At 40.8% G+C, this 22,106-nt stretch overlaps 1 protein-coding gene and 2 non-coding genes across 3 annotated transcripts in view; all 3 read left to right on the plus strand.

Annotated features, from left to right (window-relative positions):
• Nucleotides 1-22,106, plus strand: part of wnt5b (wingless-type MMTV integration site family, member 5b) — an 85,281-nt gene that overhangs the window by 8,983 nt on the left and 54,192 nt on the right. The window contains exon 2 of the mRNA XM_072377614.1: nt 19,500-19,559. The gene's annotated coding sequence lies outside the window, so the exon portion shown is untranslated. The remainder of the gene's footprint in view (nt 1-19,499; nt 19,560-22,106) is intronic.
• On the plus strand, nt 14,724-14,834 carry trnal-caa (transfer RNA leucine (anticodon CAA)). The gene is made up of 2 exons: nt 14,724-14,761; nt 14,789-14,834. It is a non-coding gene; the product is annotated as a tRNA-Leu (tRNA).
• On the plus strand, nt 16,517-16,589 carry trnak-cuu (transfer RNA lysine (anticodon CUU)). Its single transcript has one exon. It is a non-coding gene; the product is annotated as a tRNA-Lys (tRNA).

Here is a 22,106-nt window from a genome sequence, read left to right on the forward strand (position 1 = left end):
CCTTTGCATTCACTGCGGCTGTGTTTGTACTTTGCAGAAATTTAAAGATTTAGCTCTTAAGAACAAAGTGCATGAAAGGAAAAACCATGAGAGCAGAGGATGAATTGAAAACCATGTGTTCGCCATCCCTGTTTTTGTGTCAAACCACAGAATATAATGTCTTCCTGTGATCTACAAAGCCTAACAACAGCAAGTTTGAAGCAAACACGGTAGCACCTAGAAAGGCTTCCCAATTTGTCTCAGAGGCTCTGGTGTTTTTAAATTATTGTGACGGGGTTTTTTCTAGTCCTTTGCTTCTCTTCTTCCTGCAGAAGTCTTACTTTTGTATTTAAGTTCACTCTCATCTTTTCTTTTCTCCTGCCTCGTGTGTTTGTGAGTCAGAGGGGAAGGTGGTGGTGGTGGTGGTGGTGGGGTAATATAATGAGATTCCCAGCACCCAGGTGCTCTTTCTAGATAATTACTGAGTGTGTTTTTCTGCAGCCAATCTTGGAGCTGAGGCAATACCAAATCTGTCAACACACACACACTCTCTCTTTCTCTCACACAGTGAGGGAAAGAGGGACAGGGATCAAATTAAAATTTATTCCCCCTATCTTGTTACTGATGGCAATAAAAAAAAAATTAAAAAACACTCTCAGACTCTCATTCTTGGATTTTTTTTTTCAATCATGCCTTTGTCAGACCTTGTTGTTTCCACCTTTTGGGGTGAATTTTTTATTTTTATTTTTTTCGCATTTTGACCTTTCTTTTCTGTTTTCATCTCCCAAATTTCTCTCCTCTGATCGCCCTCCCTTGTTGTCAGCAGTGTGTGCGGATCAACAAAACATTACTCTTTTTCTGGCAGAAAAATCACAGCGGTAGCAGACAACATTGATTTACACACAAACATGCATGCGCACACATACCCTTTTTTGTTTGTTTGTTTTTCAAAACGTATCCATCAGTGATTGGCCGAAGTGATTTAATGGGGAAGGGTAGCTGAGGATGCCTGGAGAGGCAACAGAAAGGAGTGGGCCTCTGCATCACTTTCAAGGAGGACCCTGAGACACTGACTCATTGCCAAATGAGCTTTTTAGATAACGAGGAGCCTGTTTCACCTCTGTTTGTCCAGTTTCTTTATGGCTTTATGACTCTGGGTTGCAGTGAGCACTGAACATTGATAGTGAGCCTGGACTGCAGTTAATTAAAGAAATTGTGCACTAATATTGATGAACTGTCTTAGTAAGAAATGATCTCTGCTTTATCAGATTGTTGATTAAAACAATATGCTTCCTGCTTCTGAGTGCAATACTACATTGCAAACTAAAAGTCCATCTATCTTACACTGATATTTCAGCAAGCTGTGCATGAATCGATAAGGCCTCTGCCACTGTCATTGTACTGTGGTTGGGCTGTGGCTTTCACAAAATGCAAAAGAGTTCAAAGACTTAGCACTGCAGCACCACAGCTTCTGAATCTCATCCTGCATATTTTCGCACATGCAGCAGCACCAGTATCTGCTGTTGCCGTGCCACTGCGCCATCTGTCATATGTGCCTGAATTGTGATGCGAAATGTCTTTCATTACATTCGATAAATGTGCCGGGATCTGTCTTGCTCGGAGAGGTGCAAGGACGTCCTGTAAACACTGAAGCTTGTGACAGTGACAGCAGAGCATCGTCTAAAGATATGCAGGGACATCTTTCTACAAAGTCATCTGAGCTCTTAGCAGTGTTTTGCTGCATGAAAGATGTGTTTAGGACATATTAAATTGTCCAGATTAGTCTTTCTTTTATGTCCTATATCACCAATTTCAGCACGTATTTTGTGTGTGTGTTACTTGTTATTTATATCTTTGTAATAAGTGTGGACATTTTTATTTGTCACAAATCATACTTTTTTTTCCAGTTTATTTCCAAATGTGCACATTTATGGAAGAAAGAAGCTAATGTTTCTACACTCTCGCTCCTTTTAAGCTGAGTATTTTTTTCCATGTGTCACCCTAAATGTTTGTCTTCAAACTACTTTGTTGGGGTCAGGGAGAACAACATGCTGCAGTCACCATAGCAACAGACAGAGGGCGCTACATCACTGGAGCTCATGAGTGTAATAGTGGACATGTAAGGGGAGGACAGAAAAACATAAGGTAGGTCGGGACCGAGAGGTTAGAGGGGAGATGAATGGGCAAAGAGGAAAAGGAGTAAGGAGGAGGGAGGAATGTCTGGAGAGGAGAGTGAGGAGATTAATCAAGAAGTAGCAGCTGAAGGAGACATTTTAAACAGTGGTGTGAATTCTCCTCCACTCGCTCTTCCCTTCTCCTTTGTAGACCTCTGTTTTGGTTACTTTCATTAAATTAAATTAAACGACACCGCCTCTCTGTCTCTCTCATCCTGTCCAACATGTGACACCCCCCCATCCCCCTTCTCCCCCTCCCATCATGCATGGTTGGGTTCAGGCCATTTGCTTCCTCTCCAACAGGGTGCTACCATTAGTCACCGGCAGGGGAATTGTAATTCTCTGCTTGCAGCTGGGGACAGGTGAGCTGGCGCTCTCCTTGCCATTCAGCTTATCTGTGTGTACATGTGCCTGCTATTAGCGTCAGTTTCAGTGGAGTCACACATGCGCAAGTCAGACAGAGCAAGAAACAGGAGCAGACAGGTCTGAGCAGCACAACTGGAGATTTATCATAGTTTACCTAAGTTACTCCACATCCCTCCTTACTGTACATAGTACACATAATCTCACAGTTTAGAAGATTATTGTTATCACACATAAACAAAAGGATGAAGTTTTTAATTTTCTACTACATCCACACCATAAGGCGATTACTGCCACTGCTTCTGTGGACATTTTACAGAGTTTACATAAACCTAATTCAGTGCAGAAGAAACACTTTGTTTTACTGTCTGTCTGGTAACTTCATGCTGCAAAAATCACACATTTTTCCTAATCCTAACAAAGCAGGTGTGGGGCCTAAATCTATCCAAACACAGACTGAAAGTAAATGTGACAATAACCTAAAAACACTGAAGAATAAGGCGAGAGAATGAAAAAACAAAAAAACAGTCCACCACCATCTACTCTTTCTTGCAGAAGAGGATGCTTTGGGGAGGGTTATTCTTTGTTTTTGCTCAAGAGAATTTGCTAAAGCCACTTTTGTCACAGTTTCATCCTCCCTGTCTCCCTTCCTATCCCTCTGCCTCAGTAATTTTCCACTCTCCTTGCCTCTGCTTCACTCTACCTGTCAGCCACTCCTCCCTAATCAGCCCAACTACACTCACCTGCAAGCTCAGCTGCAGCTCATTCCCAATCAGCCTTGCATATAAGCCCCTCCAGCACTTTCACCCTTGCCAGATTGTTCTACTGCATCAATGCAAGACTTTCCAGCATTCATTACCGACCCTGCCTGCCTCCCAGTGAGCCTACCTGCATTCTGTATCCAACCACGTGCTCTGCCTCAGCGACTGTCTGTTCTCCTGGCTTCGACTCCTCCGCCTGGCCTCGGCTCCTCTGCTGCTCGCTCCTCGTCAGCACCTCTGCACCATCAGCTGGCTCTTCTGGCTCTGGACACCTCGCCTCGTCTCCCGTAGGGTCCTTCCCTTTACTCCGGGCTGCTAAAGTACTGAACTGTACGGGTCCGAGGGCTCTGTGGTGGATGCACTGTGGTGAATGTTATCAGCTGTGGTGATGGAGCTGATGAAGTTCAGGATTAGCTTAATAAATGGACTAATTCTCTTTAACTGTTCCTCAGCTCCACCTTCAGCCACAGTACCACTTACTACTTGTTTGTGCAAATGTTCTAGTTTTGACTGTTCCGTGTCCTGTTTTGTTGAAAGTGCTTTGGCTCTGTGGAAAATGGATATGAAATGGGGTTTTTGAGGCAGAACTATAACTACCTGGAAATGCAAGGAGAGAAATTGCCACTTTAAGCAATACATAAATCATTCAAGGATTTACAGTGGTGTATAGTGTTGTAAAATCTATGTGAATAAGTCCATAATCCATCCCATGATTCATCCTTCTTACTGCAGTTTCACAAGTTTAAAGAGCAGGTTAGTTTTATCATATAAGTCTAGATTTGTTTTGCTTCATCTACATATTTTTTTTTAGTCTTCTATGATAGTGGACCAGGTATCTGAGCTTCCATTCATATGTTCATATCTAAAATTTGAGATGTAATAAACTCTACTGATCCTGAAATGAACATATTAGAAGTTTGCTGTAATTTTCTATAAAAAGAACAAAAAAGGCTGTTGTAGCCACAGTAACAGTCTAGCCAGCAAAGTATGACTCATCAAAAATCCATGCCTCCCTCTCTGCCGTTGCTTCTTTTTTTTTTTTTTTTCCATGTCTGTCAACAAATCTCCTACTTTTCTTTCAGTCTCTTCCCTTCCTTCACCTCTTTCTTCACCCCCACCCATCGCCTTTCCCCATCACTGGATAGAGACAAACACACTCACACACAAACACCCCTCCAGCTCATCTTCAGCCCTGCCCAACCCTCTGTGGGCACTGTGCCCAGAGAGAAGCAGCATGAGCTGGGCAAAAAGCCCCAGGCAGCACCCTGCAGCCACACCAGCAACCTGGAAGCTGAGAAAGAAGCACTAAAAAAGATTTTCTTTTAAAAAAGGAAGAGAAGTGGGGGGGAATTGTGTTGAAAGAGGATGAAGAGATAAGAAGATGCAAGATCAGGGGAGACATGCAATAGAAAAGGGGATAAAAGAGGGGGTGCAAAAGGAGATTAGAAAAATGGATAGATCAATAGATGGAGAGATACAGATAGAATAAGAGGAAGAAGGATACAGAGCAAAAGGAGACTGTGTGAAGCAGAAAGAAAAAGACAGAGCCGGGCAGACAGCCAGCTCTCCCCCGAGAGAGAGGTCAGAGCAACGGACATGTCTCTGGAGAGCGTGACAGTATGTGTGTGTGTGTGTTTGTTGTGAGTGTGGTCTGTGTGAAAGACAGTGGCAAGAGATGGAGAGGGGAGGAGAAAAGAATGCAAAGAAGGAGGAAGAGGAGAGCAGTGGAGCGCAGAGAGGAAGAAGTGGAGGATTTGTGTAAGATACATACTGAAATGTGACCTTGGAAATCTATATGCATGCATTTGTGCCTGTGTGTACATTTAGTATGCAACACATTTAAAGGATTAGGCTGGTGTTAGTCAGTATTTTTCTTTTAGAATTTGAATTCCATGAAAAACACAAATCCAAGAGTAACAGAAAATTTTGTCAAATGGAAGACACAAAAACCTTTTTAGGGCCTTTGGGTGGATGGAAATGTCTTTGCAAATATGTTAAGTTGTTATTCACATGAATGTTTACGTGTCCATAACTCAGTGAAATGGATGAATACTCACAATGAAGTTAACTGAAACAAATTCCTGAAGACCTCTCAATTTTTCTGTCTATATGGACACCAAGAGTTTTGTTTGTCATTTCTTTGTCCAAATTGTTCATTTTGTTGTTGTCTTTTGGTTTTTTCACATTGCAAACATGAGGATTTTCAGTCATGGTTGCCTTAAGTGCTCGAATTGATTTGTCTTCCTTCTTGAAAGAATCCGGTTGCTTTCTTTTCAAGCACTTAGGATTTCTATTTTAACAGGCAATGCGGTGGACAGTCCATAGAAATCTGCTTCACGTCCAACAGAGGATGGCTTCATCCATCATTTACACAGTCTGTGAGACAGTTGAGTTGCCTACAGTATAATGCCAGCTGGACCTGTCACAATATTAGATCTTCACAACACAAGCATCATGATCAAAACCATTCACAATAATTATATTATTGTGATGTAAATAGGAAACTTGTTTTAGTAGTTAAATCTCAATCAGAATAGGAGGGGAAAAGTTGTACAAATTGTGCAACAACCCCAACTCCAAAAAAGTAATTTTATTAAATTTAAATAAGAACGAAATACAATGATTTGTCAATCTCGTGTATTAACACTTTATTCACAATAGAACATGGAAAATATTAAATGTTGAAAGTGAAACATTTTACTATTTTGTGACAAATATCAACTCATCTTAAATTTGATGGCTGCAACACTTCTCCATTAAAATTGAGAACAGGGGAAAGAAAATATTGGAAAAGTAAGTGATATTAAAAAGAATAGCTGAAGGAACATGTTGTGACTATTTAACTGAACTGGCAACAGATCACTAACCTGATTGGATGTTCAAAAAAAAAAAAGGGGGCACCTCAGAGATGCAGAGTCTCTCAGAAGTAAATGCGAGCAGAGGCTCAGTAATCTGAAAAGCACTGTCTACAAATTTGTGGGACAATCTCAGAATAATGTCACTTAGCGTACAGTTGTGAGGACTTTGAGTATTTGATCGCCCACGGTACAAGATATCGTAAAAAGATTGAGAGAATCTGAAGACACGGCCGAGAATGAAAGAATTGGAGGATTTGGTTGTCCGTGGTTCTTTGGGCCCTCAGGCAGCACTGCATTAAAAACATGTGTCCACAGTTTACAAATCACCTCCACAAACGGAGGTTAAAACTTTATCATGCAAAGAAGAAACCATGGCAGCTTTCACTTCTGGAAAGACCTCATCAATCTTTAAAGGTGTACACAGGTTTTAGAGCAACATATACTCCCATCTATACTATGTATTTTTTTCAGGAAAGGGCTTGCATATTTCAAAAAAGTGTCAAACTCACTGTAGTCCGTTGATAATAAAATAAATATCTAATCCTTTTAAATTCGGTTTTGGCTTAAAGTCATACATAATTGATTAGATGTGGCTACTTTCCCTGACCAGAAAATCCAGTGGCTAAATGGACCTGTGCAGTTTCCCCAATTTTTTTCTCCATCAAATTCACGCATCATGTGTCTTCTGCCTCAGAAATTCCAAGATTAATGTTACCTGTTTTTTTGGATTTATTTGCCATTTTAAATCCCTGTCTAGTATTCAGGATTGATGTCTTTTTTATAAAAGGGTCATATGATATGGTGCTTTACAAATATCTATGCTTATTTAGACTAAAATGCTAATGGACTGTTATTGGACTAAAACAAGCTCTATGTTTTAGGGATCCTTAAATGCTAAAACATCTTGGACACTTAAATCTAGCAAAATTCTGTTATAGCATCAAAATGCTCCAACATGCACCTGTTTTACTGCTTGCATTGTTGACAACACCGAAGGCATTGTAGGTTATACTGTGACATCCGTGTGTGCGAGTTTATTCACATCTTGTGAATGCAAGGGCAGAGCGGGTCATTCAACGCGATGTGTGTGTCAATAACAGTATCTGGAGGCCACAGGATTACATGACCTTGCATGCTAGATGTGCTGTCATTCTCTCACAAACACAGTCACTATCAAACACAAAGCCCCATGAAATCCTGGGGGGCTTTTTTAAGGCTCTGGCATTGGTCATGGTCGACTTGGAGAAGAGAGGAGAAAGACCAGAGGAGATGTTGGTCAGTGTAGAAAAAGAAGGGGAATAAATAGTGCTTGAAAAAGAAGGAAAGAAAAATTTGTAAGAAGGCAAATTTAGAGAAATCAATCTTACAACACTCTTTATAGAACATGTAGGTGGATTAGAATTAGTGGAATTAGATCAAGCATTTGCTTGAATTACATTGAATACAAAAGGATTTTTTCCCAGTGCAGGAGGAGTGACACCTTTATACTATTATTGCTCTGGGTTTATGATTTAGAAAGAACCCTTGAGTGACACCAGTAAATAGGGTTCTGTTGTATTGTTGTATTGTAATGCTGCCATTTCAAGTTTCTAGAAACCACGAAATATGCCATATTAGGATACATGTATACCCAAATGTCACAGTTGTTATTTTAATATCAAAACTAAAATGTTTCCCATCTTTTTGTCTGCACACCCCACAACCCCCCTACCTAGGCATCAAAAATAAAAGAACCACACTCAGCACTGGTTGTTCCAAAAGGCTGACATATTGACACTGTGTCATATATCCGCCAATTTCTGACCTTTGGAATTGGATTCCAATACCATTCAGGGAATCCTCTGACCAAAGGAAATATTTGGTGTCATAACCTAAACCGTTTTGTTGCTTAAACCCAGCCAAACAGATAATAAGACCTAAAGTAATTTTCTCTATGTGACAGCTCCACTTCCTCAGCTCTGTTGTAGCCAGCATTGCTGCTTTTCTCTCACTAGACCACATGACTCACACATAGTAGACAACTATATGTAGTCGCAGACCAATATTGGCAACTTTGTTTTCTATGAAATAGCTCTGGTTTGTCCTAAAGGCTGCTGGATTTGTCACTACTTGCTTATCTGAGGAAAATAATAATTGGTTTGTGGGTTTGAAAAATAGCTGGCAACAGATATATACCAAAACTGGTCCTAGGTAAAACACAGTGAAAACACAATAGGCACTTCCAGATGAAGAATCAATGCTTCATATCTTAGCCACACGCTGACCGAGCTCATGGTTATGCATGCAGGTGAATTGCTTGCAACAAATATTTAAAGAAAACAAGAGAAACATGCTGAGTAATATTTTACTCTAGTGACTGTGTTGAAGAAGGAAATTGCCAATAAAAACATTTGTATATACATTTAACTGCAAGGGCTAAACCAGGGTGACAGATGAACAGTAAGAGAGGGAAAATGTCGACAACAAGAGGAGGTTGATAGATCAAGCTGGCCCTTTGAGGGCCAGGGGACATTGTTTCAGCTGTCGTGTGTGTTTCTCTTCACGAGTCAACCTCCCTGCATTATTCTAAACATTAAGTTTACACCATCTACTGCACGACCGTAGGACAGTGGAAAGTGTTTCGTCAATACATTTTAAACACTTGTACTGTACATACGTATTAAAGTGTTTTATACATCTGTGCACGTGTTATCTGCTTTATACTTGTGTGTGTTTGTGCCTGTGTGTGAGTTCGTGTATGTGTGGGCTCAAATTGCTATCGCTTGCTGTGTGCATGTGTGCGTGTGTGCGTGTGTGTGCGTGTGTGTGTGTGAACCATGAGCCCCAGTGAGATCCGGCAAGCATGACGGAGAATGACAGCTTGATTTATGGCAAGGCTATAAGTAGAATGACTGCTGCTACAGAGTGTGTGTGTGTGGGGGGGGGTTGTATATGTGCATGAGCGTGCACACGTTTTTTGTGCGTGTGTGTGTTGGAGGAAAACATGACGGAGAGTGGAGGAAAAAGGGAGGTCGGAAAGGAATGATGGTGCAGGGAGTGAGGGAGAGATGGGGGCGACAAGAGGAAACCGGATGCAAAGAGGAGATAAGCTGAGCAACAGCTAAAATGCCAAAATGGAACAAGACGGGATAGAAGTGATGGGGACAGCATGAGTGAGAGGGAGGAGAACTTACAAGAAAGCCATGGGGTCAGAAAGGGGACTGATTAGGATTACGGGAGGAAGACCAAGCTTCTTATTTGCATATTGATTGACATGTAAGCTGCTACTGGCATGAAATGATGTTTAGAAGGGTGAACAGGAACATTCAAAGTTTAGCTTCTGTTCGCAAAGCAACCTTGTGCACCCTTATCAGGACACCCCCAATAACTTTCTGAAAAGGCCTCCAGCTGATCCAAAATACTGCAGTGATAATTCTGACTGGAACTAACAAAAGAGGTTGAATTCTTCTTCTCAAAATAAACTAACTGTGCTGGCTTGACATGGACTATCTTGCGGCTTTTGATCCACTCTGCAGAGAAACCTCCTGTGATGCACTTGACACCTCCCCTCCACTCTCTGTCTTGTGTCAGAACTGCCTGCTTTTTGTTTGTAGTTACTGATCCGACCAACCTACCCAAAATGTACTGCTTCACTGGTATTGTTGTCTGTCTTTCATTCTGTCCCGTTCTCACCTCCTGTTCACTTGCCCTGGTCGAGGAACATAGCTGCCCGTCTTGAATGTAGTTCTGCTGAAGGTGTCTTCCTTTGCAAAGGGAGTTTTTATTCTTCACATGAACATCAAGTGCAACTCAAGTGGAATTTTCTGATTTCTTTCAAAACATGTTGCCTGGCTTAAGGAAACCAACAGATTTCGTCGAAACTTCTCTTTAATGCAATCCCCCATTCTGAGCATGCACAAGGCGACAGTGGAGAGAAAAAAAAGAGGGTTGGGGGGGTAAAAGGGAAGGATGAAAGAGTTATGGTAGGCTGTGAAAGGGGTTTCAGGTAGCAGGTATTTGGAGGGATAAGAGTCTGAGATATGAAGAGGGTAAAGGTAGGGTTTGAAAAGGTGTGAGAGGTTGGGATAATATAGGTAGGGTAGGCTGTAAGAGTTTCAGGAAGTAGTTGGGGTCCAGGTAAAAGGTGAGAGAGGGTTAAAGTAGTGGGAGAGGAGAGGAGAGAGAAGGCATGTTGTTCATCCTAAGCTGCCATTGCGGTTTTATGAATTCCAGATCCAGAAGTTCCTCTCTGGGTTCTCTTTTTTTAGCTTCTAAAAAGAGAAAGACAACATGTTTTAATTTCACGTCCTGAGATTTAAAGGAATCTGAAATAAACTGAATTTGTAGCATGGATTTCTAAGGTACCTGTAGGTGGAGGTTTTGGTTAATGAGATGCTGCATCTCCTCATTTTACTCAGCTTCCAGGTCCAGCCAGAGCTTCTCCTTCTCCAGCATCATTTCTTCTGCTTCTTCTTTTTCTTTCTCCAGCTGCTGGGCCCTCTACTCCCAACTATCTGAGACTGTGGAAAGCTCCTCCCTGACTTTATGGACGGCAGCCGAAAGCTCCATCTGGATGGTCTCCTCTTTCTGCCTGAGCTCTGTCCAATACTGCTCCTTTCTCTCTGCCAGTCTCTTGTTGAAACTTTCCTCCGGAGCTTTGCAGACCCGTTGATTCTCTTTCACGGCTGCCTCTGCCTTGTTGAACTGGACCAAGGTGTCAAGATGAGCACTCGTTTTCTTCTCTTTGTGATAGCTCTGCTTAGCTGTTGCTCTTTTTTCACTAAGGAGCTCTTAAGGTTTAGTAACTTTGGTTTTCACCCTCTGCTGACTTTGGGTGAGGATGTTCTCCTGAGGAGATCCAACCCCCTCGGCTCTGATTTCCTCCAGAGCAGACAGACGTTGGTTGAAAGAGCTGATCTTCTCGTCTCTGACATTGAGCTTTTTTCTGGCTTTGTCAAGATTGGCCTTCAGGTTTCTATTTTCCTGCTCAGTGACTGACAGCTTCTTTTTCAGGCCTCTATTTTTCTCGATGAGTTGGAGTGTTTCATTCTTCCAATAAGTCATTTCTTTGAGGATCAAGGTTTTGGTTGTGTCCTCAACTTTCCTTCGATTTCTTTTATCTTGGCCTCCATTTGTCACTTCATATCATTTAGGCCTTGATTATAATCCTGTAGAAATCATTATACAGAAAATTTTATTTAAACGTATACTTTCTTTCATTCTACAGTGTATAAAGTCGTCTAATCCACACTGTCTCTAAATCATACATGTTTTCTGTCTTTATACACAGTTGTAATTCAGAGGTCATACACTTTGCAGTCTGCCCCAACGTATATAAAGTCTGTATGTATTTGTAAGAAAATAGACCTGTCTGCTAATTACAACATATGCTATAAGAGACTTTACAGTCTAAAACAAGTCGACAAGTTTGTTGCGAAGTCCCTTTGTCGTGTGGTCCAACAGTCCTCTGCTGTTTGTGGCCCTGCACACGGTGACCTGTCCCTCACCCCAACAGGTCTGCTGCCACCTTTATTAGACATATATCTATATTAAAGCAGAATTGTGGCTGTTATCATTCACATATTTGCGTCCCATTTTTCTCTCATTAGACAGAGTTCCAAGTAACCTCTAACACAACCAAAGCCTCACATAATCATCACCACTAATACAGCAGCTGAGACTTTGGCCATCAGGGACATTGTGGTGATAACTCACAAAACTTAAACTCTGTAAACTCTGACAACCTTAAAAAGATGGTAGCGTCTCTGAGCTTTGAATCAGGAGATCTGATGTTTCCCTTTGGTGCTTTGTCTGAATAATGCTATATAGACAATCACAGCGACTGTTCTCATTCCAGTGCCTGTTCAACTCCTTGAAATAACTTTTAGCTTTTATTTGTAAAGCTTTAAAGGATGGAAAAATTTAACATAGAAACAATAAATTAGGTTTGTATGTGGTTGAAGTTAGGATCGATGCAGACAAAAAGCTTAAGTGTCTTGTCACATTTGTCACCTCCAACTTGCATATGCAATGTCCGCTTCCTAGGATGCACACAAGCCATCATAAACCCCCAAAGAGAGAATTAAAAGCATGATAATTATCTTACTTTTTGTGTTCAGGAATGGATCAAATGTCTCTACTAAGTGACACAGCAGAGCCTGAGCAAAGCATAATGTTATAAAATTGGCTATCACATTGGTTGATCATGCCATCCAGCTAAACATTGCCATCCAACTAGCTAATTATTATTATTATATCTGACAAAACTATACGGGGGAGAAATGAACAGGAAAACAGGAAAGGTGGGCTCCTAACGTAACAATTTGTTATGGTGCGCACTGAAACTATAACATGCATCATGAAAGATGGAAGAACCTTATCTGAACATGTTCTAATGTAGCAACGTATAAACTCACATGGATGATTGCTGCTTTTCTGCTGCAGTGACGTGAGAGTCATAGGTAGAAGCAATTGGAGAGATTTTGTATTGAGGTTGTGTGGATTTCAGTTTTTCAGACAAAGAACAATGCTGTGAAGGTTAAAGAGGTTTTTTTTTTTACTTGGATGATGTGATATAAATTAGAATCCCCAGACTAGAGTAAGTGGAATAACTGGTTCGTTAATAAACAACTACCAGCTGGTGGAGGCACAGTCAATGCTCAAGCTGGAATCACTTCCTGCATACCAGTGGTTTAAGCAATTTAAAAAAACAGAGACTTTGTATTCCATGTATAGAAAAAAAGTCTCATGACTACCTCATGTAAAAAATAACTATCAATACAAGAGTGGCCAGTTTGGACGTTTGCAGAGTGGATTTTTGAGGCACAAAACACCACCTATGAGTCGCTCCTACGCCTGGTGTTGCCACTCTTATCATTTACGCTGGAAGCATCTGCACAGAACAGAACAGTCTGTGTGCGTTGTTTGTTCAGTGAAGCCAAGGGGGTTCAACCATTTGAACTGAAGATTTGTCTTGTTAAAAACGATAAAAAACCTTTTTCAAACTTGCACACGCAGCAACAAGGCTTTAAATTTCAGCGCAGGGTTGTAGGTATCGCAGATCATTTCACTTAATGCTTTCAATTTTTCTATTTTGAAGCAAGAAAGTCTCACACATTTTTACAGATATATATGATTTATTGAAATGTTCAGCCAACAAAGGAAGCTAGGCAGAACGAAGAAATCCACTTTGCAAGATGGATCGACCTCCATCCCGGAGAGTGTACTTCATACTCTTGTTCTCTCCCTCTGTACAAGCCTACAAGCTCCCACTACTGTTGCAGCATCTGTCTGTAACAGACAGACTTGATTGATATGAACTGATTGCATCAAACCTGCAGTTGAAGCCACAAGTAGTATGAGTCCCCCTTTCTGTGAAGTACTGAGAACAGTTTTAATCACTTCCAGAACACATTGCATTGACTTACACTTGTTTCTTAGATACTTTTTCAGTTTGATTATACTGACTGCAAAAGGACATTAGCTGAGTTTCCATTTTTTATTTGTATGTAGAAGATGCGACTAAGAAAATATAATTGAAAATGGTAGAAATTGGTAGAAAAAGTTTTTACTTACTTGAGGTAATTTTGCCTGTTTCAAATGTTTTTAAACAGCTTTTTCAATCACATCTGACCTATCAAAGATAAAAAACATCAGTCTAATATCTAATATCCAAGCTATTCCTACAGATTAAATACTTTTCTGAAGAGGTCTCTCCAGTATCCTATAATGGATGCTCACCGTAGTATTTTTTATTTATCCATTTATTTAGTTTCCACGGAGCACAAGCCCTAACATCCGGTTAGGACAGCTACTTATTTTCTTCTTCTACTGAATTAGAGCTTAGTAATGTTGCTTAAACTGCCACCATATGGCAACATGAATATTCACTTCAAAACCATCAGTAAAAAGGCATCCTATTGAAGTATTTTTTTTGGGGGGGGGGGTTCCATGTAGATTTATATCCCCACAGTATACTGTAATGGAGGCACATGAAAGCACTCTTGTTTGGGAGCCCATTCTGTGTCTGTATCTGTGCAGATTTTTCCATTTCAACATGCAGAAAGCAGTCTTCACCCTGTTCTGCACTCTTTGGTACAACATTGAAGAAACCACGTGGAGCAACAATGACTGTTTTAAGGATAGAGAGCAAGAACGAGGGAGGCAAGAGTGTGAGAAATATGAGCAACAGAGGTAGATAGAGACAGAAGGAAAGGAAGAGAGAGAACAGTCTTTGATCTATCTCTTGGTGAGAGCTGATCATGGCATGAAGCCAGAAAACCCCACAGCGCACACACATACACGAGCCAAGCAGACACACACACACACTCAAAGTTAGGGCTCCAAGGCTTTGTTGATTATTTCTGCTGGGAGGATCAAAGACACTGATGCCCCAACCTCCTCCAGCCATCCATCCATCCATCCTTCAGCTATCTGTCTGTTCCCAAGTCCATCTGTCAGACCATCCATCCTGTTATCAAATGAAAAGATACGACCAGCTCTGTCAAAGAACAGCACTTGACTCTTCTTACAGTAACCAGGTCTGCTTGGCTGCACAACATGTTAATGTGATTAGATGTTTTTATTTGAGATCAATCACACTCTCAGTTGTCAGGATGGCCGAGCGGTCTAAGGCGCCAGACTCAAGGATAAGCTCCTTCCTGAGCAAAGGGACTTCTGGTCTCCCTATGGAGGCGTGGGTTCAAATCCCACTCCTGACAAGTGTTTTATCATAAGATTTCCTTCCAGTTCTTTGATGAAACTGTGATACAGAGCTGGGACCTTATTTCATCTGGTGGTAAAGGTGGCAAAGGGCAATATCCAGTTGCATTCACAGACTAATCTTACCTTCTAAAACCTACCAACCTAATAATTTTGATCAAAAGGCTGCAAGTTTCTTAGGTTTCCTATATAAGAAGTATTTTGTTCTCTGCTGCCTGTGTTATAAGTAGGACTGCTCACTGACATTAAGAGAATCTGGGTGGCATATCTCGATATCTATCATTCTACATTTTTTTGTCAATTCATGCATTTATATCTGTAATATTTCCTCTCTGCATTTTCTCCCCAAATTTGTTTCCCTGAGAGTATTTATTTTAGTGTTTTCTTTTTACATTTTGAAGCCTCCTTTTAAAGTATGTATATCAGCTTCATTACACATTGGGGGGGGGGACGTGGACAAATTAATGGACTTGTCACACGTGTGAGTGTTTATGTGAGTGTGCATATGAGAGAAGGAAAATGTGATTATGGGCTCAGAGTGACATCTACAGCTGCGATCTTCGAGGTCTGGGCCCTGAGTGGGAGAAAGAGAGACAACCTGGAGACACAGTGACATCTTCAGCTGTTGCTTAGACTGTAGAAGAGTTGTTATCACCCACTTAGTTCTTCCTGTCTCCCTGTCTTTGCCCTATTTTTTTCTTTTTGTCGACCATGTCAGAAACCCTTCTTCGTGAAACCACCAAAATATTACGCCCTCATCTTGCTTGAATTTTCATTTTGTTCTTGTTATTCTACAAATTATTCATGGACCTGAAAATTTCCTCTTGTGGTGTTTTTCCCCTGTGTCTGCAGTAATCACACCAGTCAGTACCATGCTGAACCAGCTGCTTATGAATTCCCTCTCTATGTCTTTCTGTCTGTGAGGTGTGGAGCCCGAAGGTCTAACCCCCAACTGAACTCCCATAGCTGTGTTTATGTATATGTGTGTGCGTGTCCTAGGGCTGTGAACTTTCACCTCTTACCTTCAATGCATACCATATATATGTATATATATATATATATATATATGTATATATATATATATATATATATATATATATAGCTATCTAGCTATCTAGCTATCTATCATAGTCTCTCTTCTCTCTCAGGCTCCAGTACCATAGGCCGGATGTAAGGGTCATTAAAAAAGAAGCTGTGTGTATGTATGTGCGTGTGTGTGCACCGCATAGTGAAATCGAGGGCATTGGCCCTTCCTCCTCTGTCTGAAAAGGAAATACCAAATTACTGAGGGCCTCTTTCTTTTTCTCTCATCATTGTTTCATTCTTTTCTTTGTTGCAAGTTTTGTAGAAAAATTAAGATGACTTCTTTCTTTCCTTATTTTTAATTTTTTTTATTGCGCTTGATGCTGTCAGTTAGTCTTTTATAGTTTAAAAAACATTTTTATTTTGTGTTTTTTAGCAGATTAAAACTGAAGCTGCCTGGTTGTTTTTCTCTGATGTCATGCCTTTTCATTATTCAAGAGCACATGTCAGCTTTGATCTCTAAATCCCAAAGTTTTCTTGATCAACGTGTCCTCCTTTCACATGACTCTTGGGCCTCCTTCTCCTCTTTTTTGAAACATTAAATGTTCAAGCCTCCTTTGAAAATACTCTTTGAGTCCTGACGGCCGAGCTGCACGCCGCCCGGCTAGCTCAGTCGGTAGAGCATGAGACTCTTAATCTCAGGGTCGTGGGTTCGAGCCCCACGTTGGGCGCTAACGTTTTCAGTTTTAGTTTGTGACAATGCTCATACATAATAGGAAATGACAGTCGTGAAGTGGAAATGACAGTGAACAGACATATATGAACAACTAGGGTATAAATCTGACTAAAGTGGTGATAGCTTTGCTGCAAAAGTGAGTTGAATGTGTAAAAATTCTATACCTTTTCTACCATGCTACACCATTTTAAGCACATGGCAGGTTTGTAGAAGGGAGATGTGAAGGTTAGATATGTGGACATTTTCAGAAATGCTATCCTTAGTTGTGTGGCTGTCACATCCACACTTTTGCTCAATCGTTGTGTAAAGTGAATAGAAATGTTGGAGGGGAGAGGCTTCCAAAGCTTTTTGACCTTACAAGTAGAAGGAAAACTAACTGTTGTTATCTCATCACTGCCCAGGAAATCTGCTGCAATGCATCAGTTTAACACCAAAGTGTTTTAACTGTGCAACTCTTTTTGGTTGTTGACTAGGTGATAATTAGAGAATATTATTTGTGAATAATGATCTAGTGTGTGTATATAGAAACATAAAGCATAAAGCATAAATCAGCATAATGTCAGCAATAATAACAGCTTGGACAAGATGTAAACGAGATAGTAAAAAGGGGAGTGATGGAAAAAAGAAGGCTTAGACCAAAATAAGCTGCTAAAACAAGACAGCATGGAAAAGAAAAGCTCTGTGTGTGTGTGCGTTGGAGGTGTTTGTGTGTGTGCTGGAGGTGTGCCATGATGCCTGCCAGCTCGCCAGGCTGAGCTGGAGGGGCCCTGCTGGGGGTGGAGGGTTCAGGCGAGCCCCCTGCCTCCACCGGCCTACTGGAGCATGCTGGGAAACAGAGAGGGAGGGGGTGAAGTGGAGAAAAAGAGAAAGAGACCCAGGGAGAAAAGAAAGGATGGAGGGAAAGAGGTAGAAGCAGACAAACAGCCATGAGCTGCAGAGGAGGAGGATATGTGATGTTGATGTAGAGAGAAAGGTGGAGAAGGTAAACCCAGAGCTGGAATGTGAGAGGAATGCAGGGAATGGAGGAGTTCTCCTCTGGCTGGAGACAGAAAAGGTGGGAGGGTGAGGGATCCTGGAGACACGAGACTCTGCAAAACACTCCTCTAATTTATCCCCTTCTTACTTCACTTTCACTCCTGCTTTGCAGAAACTCTTTAGATCCAGATGTGTTTGGTGACTTTCAACCAGCCACTCAGTCTTTTACACATTCTAACCCGACTGATCCGTTTCTTCTTCTCTTTGTGTCACATTTAAACCCAATGAGGAAAATAAGGTCTATTTCTTCATTCTGTCACTACTGAAGACCGTGGATTAATGCTGTTTTATGCCTGCTTGTTTTTGCACTCACACAGTTCATTTTAATCATGTAACCAGTGATTCATGCTAAATCTATCAGCCTTTCTGGTTTGACTCAATTTAGCAGCACTGATCAAGAGCAGAAAAGAGCCAGTGTTGTTATTTTCATGGATACTTTTTTTAGTGAAGAAAGCAAATTGGTTCCTCATAATTAAGCCGTGACGTGAATGAGGTTAAGCTTTTTTGGGTGGATATCTACCTGCACAGACTTCCTCTGTGTTTGTATGTGCATTGTGTGTCCTTTGTTCCATACTATGTTCTCTTGGAAGACTTGCTCTTTAAATATGAAAAGCATGAACAGCATAAATATATGTCTGTATGTTTACTACTTATATCTCATGTTGAGCTGACATGAATCTGTTTAAAAAGTCCCGCTGTGAGATTTGGCTCCCTTTTGGGATAAAAAGCAAGTCCCTGTGACATAAACCATTCAGTTTTGAGGTGAATATGTGGTTAAAGGTTAGGCTGAGGTTAGGTCTAGGTTAAGGTTAAAGTTAGTTAGGTTTGGATAGGGGTTGAATAGCCAGGAAATTGGAAACACACATATGTGCGCGTGTGTATGTGGCCCACCTCTCTGTTTTCCAGTTCAACAGCAGTTAATATTTGAACATGTGATCACCACTGTCTAGTTTTTTTCTAATCAAGGTAACAGCTTGAGTATTAAAATAAATACATCAGACTGTCTGTAAGGAGCCATAATGCAGTAGGCTTAACCTATAGTTATAATGAATTTGAGTATGTGGACGTTTTTCTGACCATTTCTTTTACTCTTTGTACCACTTCTTATCGGTGTTTTCTCATTTTCTGCATCTCTTGTTTATTTCTGCTCATGTATTGGCACCACTGATGAGCAGTATTGCCAAAGCTTCTGATCACAGCAGGACATCACATGTTCTTTTCCTTTTTTGCTCTCTGGGGGATTGGTGCGACACTCTCTTATTTGTCCTGTTTTATCTGTATTTGTAGCCGCTTTGGCATGCGTCTGTGCATTACATGTGCAGTAAAAAGTCAAAACAGGTGCCCGCATTTCCCACCTTCACGTTTCCTCGCAGCTCATCCCCACCAGAATTCTTTTAAGGAGAAAAGAGGAAGGGGGAAGCTTCGAAGAGGAGGAGGGAATAGGCAGGAGAAAGACAACAGGGGAAGAAGGAGCAGAATGGATGACAGAAAAAAAAAGAAGGGGATGGAGGCAGCAGGATTACGGAGTGGAGGGAGGATAGTAATGAGAGATAGTAGGAAAGAAAGGAGGGGGGATGACAAGTGTCACATATACACATGCATGAGAAGAGAGGAGGTGGGGGAGGTCACTGAGATAGAGGAGGCGCTGTATGTGGTGACAGGACAGTGTTACCACAAAAATCAATAGGCCTGTCTGCGTGTGTGTATGTGTGCCCATTGAGTCTTGGCTTTAATTGAAGTCCTGTGTCAGCGCCACAATAACACGGTCGACAGGATGCTCAGTGTGTTAACATACCAACATCTGTCTAATACATCGGAGATCTTTGCCCTGTTTCTTACATACTTCTTTTTTTTATATAAATTCTTTCAGGAGAAGGAGAGAAGACGAGTGAATGACGAAAGAATACCCAAAGCACCCAATACATATAAAGTAAGTATTTTGTTCTTATTCACCTCAAACTGTCAACAACTAACGCCACACTGTCCCGCCCCTTCAATGCAATCTCCTTTTTTTTTCAAATGTTCTTTAAAAGAAACTGAGCTGATGATGCCTTTCTGACTTTGAAGTGTCGTAGCTACCACACACATATGGGTTTCTTATTAAAGCAGAAGGAAGGGATAATCTGCCCCAACTGGGTGTGTATCTCACCCTTGAAAAACTATTCAATCCATATCCAAATGGGGAAAAATAAGGGACAGTTCATTTTTAAACAGAAAAATTTTGTTTCATTCTACGTCCTTCGATTGGTTACCATCCGATGCAGTTCTTAATATTTCTTTAACAAAAATATCTATTTTTCTTTAATAAATGAGAACAAATCATCTTCAATATATGTGGCAAATATTAATTATTAGATAACTTGAGTTATTCAATAGAAGTTCAGACGATCAAAGTATTTTTGTTAACTCATTGGACAGGTTTCACTTCATTCTTTACTTTCACAAATCTTATGTACGGTATCTTGTCAACAAAGCTCTTTTGCTCAGTCACACACTTTGTAAATCCGTTGAAATGATTTGGGTAAAAGATAATGTGATTACCTTTAGCTTTTTTAGCATCCAGGGATTCACCATGACATCTCGCCGGGTAAGTGTTCAGATGTAATCAATGCTCAACGCTTTCGTCCAATGTTTCTTTCTTATAAGAAATAAGTGAGTAGACTCTGCTCACGCTTCACGTTATCTTCAAATACTATGTTATTTCTACATAAAGCTGCTATTTCAGCACAGTTTATAAAATGTTGTACAAGCCAGTAGAATTTCTGCAGAAATGGATGATTTCATCTATTTGCTCTCTCCTTGTTACCTCCCTCCACTGCTGCAGGCCTTGTGTTCTTAGTTGTAACCTGCCAAGCTCTGCTCTTGGTGTCCTGAGCAACTTATCTTTGGCAGCATGCTTGGCAGGATTAAAATTCATCTGATAAACGTGATTGTTTTTAGATTAAACACTTACATTTGATTCAGTTCAAATGGAACCGTACTCGCACAAATGTAGCTTCAATGAGTGGAGTTGTCTTATATGTGATTTCCAAACTCCACTCTTTGCAAGAAACAGAAAAAGAGAAGTTGCTTCTTAGGATGCAGACGCATCCAACCCAGGAACCAAAATTACAGTTAGGGCTACTGTGTGCCTTACCCCTCCATAAACCTGCCTTTGGATAAAGCAAAGCAAGGCTTGTTACCATTGTTTCCAAATATTGCTTTTAGGCACCAGATCTGTATTCTGCTGTCACAACTTGGTTGTTAGCACCAAGTTCTTCTCCCATCTGTCTTGCTTGTCAATCTTTAGTTTTCAGAAGTTATGGAATGAAATATTGATAGATTTTCGTCAGCGAGACACTTCCCTGTTGATTTACCCAAACAAGGAGAAATGTAACATGCATACTTATACACGTATACACAAGGGCATAGTGACTGAAGAAAGAGGTAAAAGGACTTTTGGTGGTAGAAGATGAAATCTATAGAACCTCTCTGTCAAATATACAGTAATATGAGTGTATGTGCATACTTAAGGGTGATCAAACTGGCCTCTTTGTCAGAAAGACTCTGGAGAGATAGCTTTTGTGATGAAGACAGAAAGAAAGAAAAGGATTTTGATGTGACATTCATTCATAACTTACACAGTTCATATAACATTTATGCCATAGAGAAGAGCTTTGGGACATAAACTGGAATAACAAAGAAAGAGAAGAAAGCAAGCATTGGCTTGGAAGTGTCTCTTTAAACATTCTTCCATTTAATCTTTTTCTTTGCTATCACTTTCTTTTCAAACATTTCTCCATCGTCCTTTGCTCTGCCTTGCTTTTTTTCCCCTCATCACCCTCCCTACCATCCATCTCTCAGCATCTCTTCACCGACTGCCTCCCCCTCTTTTCTTCCTGCTCGCCACACACATATACTCGCTGGCATGCTGACACTTAGACTAACTGCACTCACACACCCTATTCCCCTACTCCCTCCTCTCACCACCCACATAGAAACGAGGACACATACAGGCCACAAAACATACACACACACGCTTTTATTCACACACACAGGACCCCCCCCACACACACACACTAACACACACAGCGTACTTTCAGCACTTTCTTCTTTACCATACTCAGCAAGATCAGATGTCAAGTGAACTGACACAACACACACAGAGACTGTATTTTTCTTTTCACCACGCTCTGTTTCCTCCTCCCTCTTATAGAATATATGCATTTTTAAAGCCATTCTACACACACACACACACACACATGCACACAAGATTTTCAAAGCTTTTTAGGAAGGTCAGAGAAGCGATCGAGCAGAGACGAAAGAACTGAGCGTGAAAAAGGAGGCTGGAGAGGTAAAAAGGAAAAAGTTTGAAAGAGATAAGAAAGGAGGGTATAAACAGAGAATTTGGTATAGCCTAACCCTCAGCTGTGCATGTTAACAGAGAGTATCTAACAGAGCATGCATGCAAGACATAAATGATTTGTGTATGCAAACA

The sequence above is a fragment of the Leuresthes tenuis genome, unplaced genomic scaffold, assembly GCF_036924035.1.
Source record: "Leuresthes tenuis unplaced genomic scaffold, fLeuTen1.0.hap1 SCAF_23, whole genome shotgun sequence".
NCBI classification, from domain to species: Eukaryota; Metazoa; Chordata; class Actinopteri; order Atheriniformes; family Atherinopsidae; genus Leuresthes; species Leuresthes tenuis.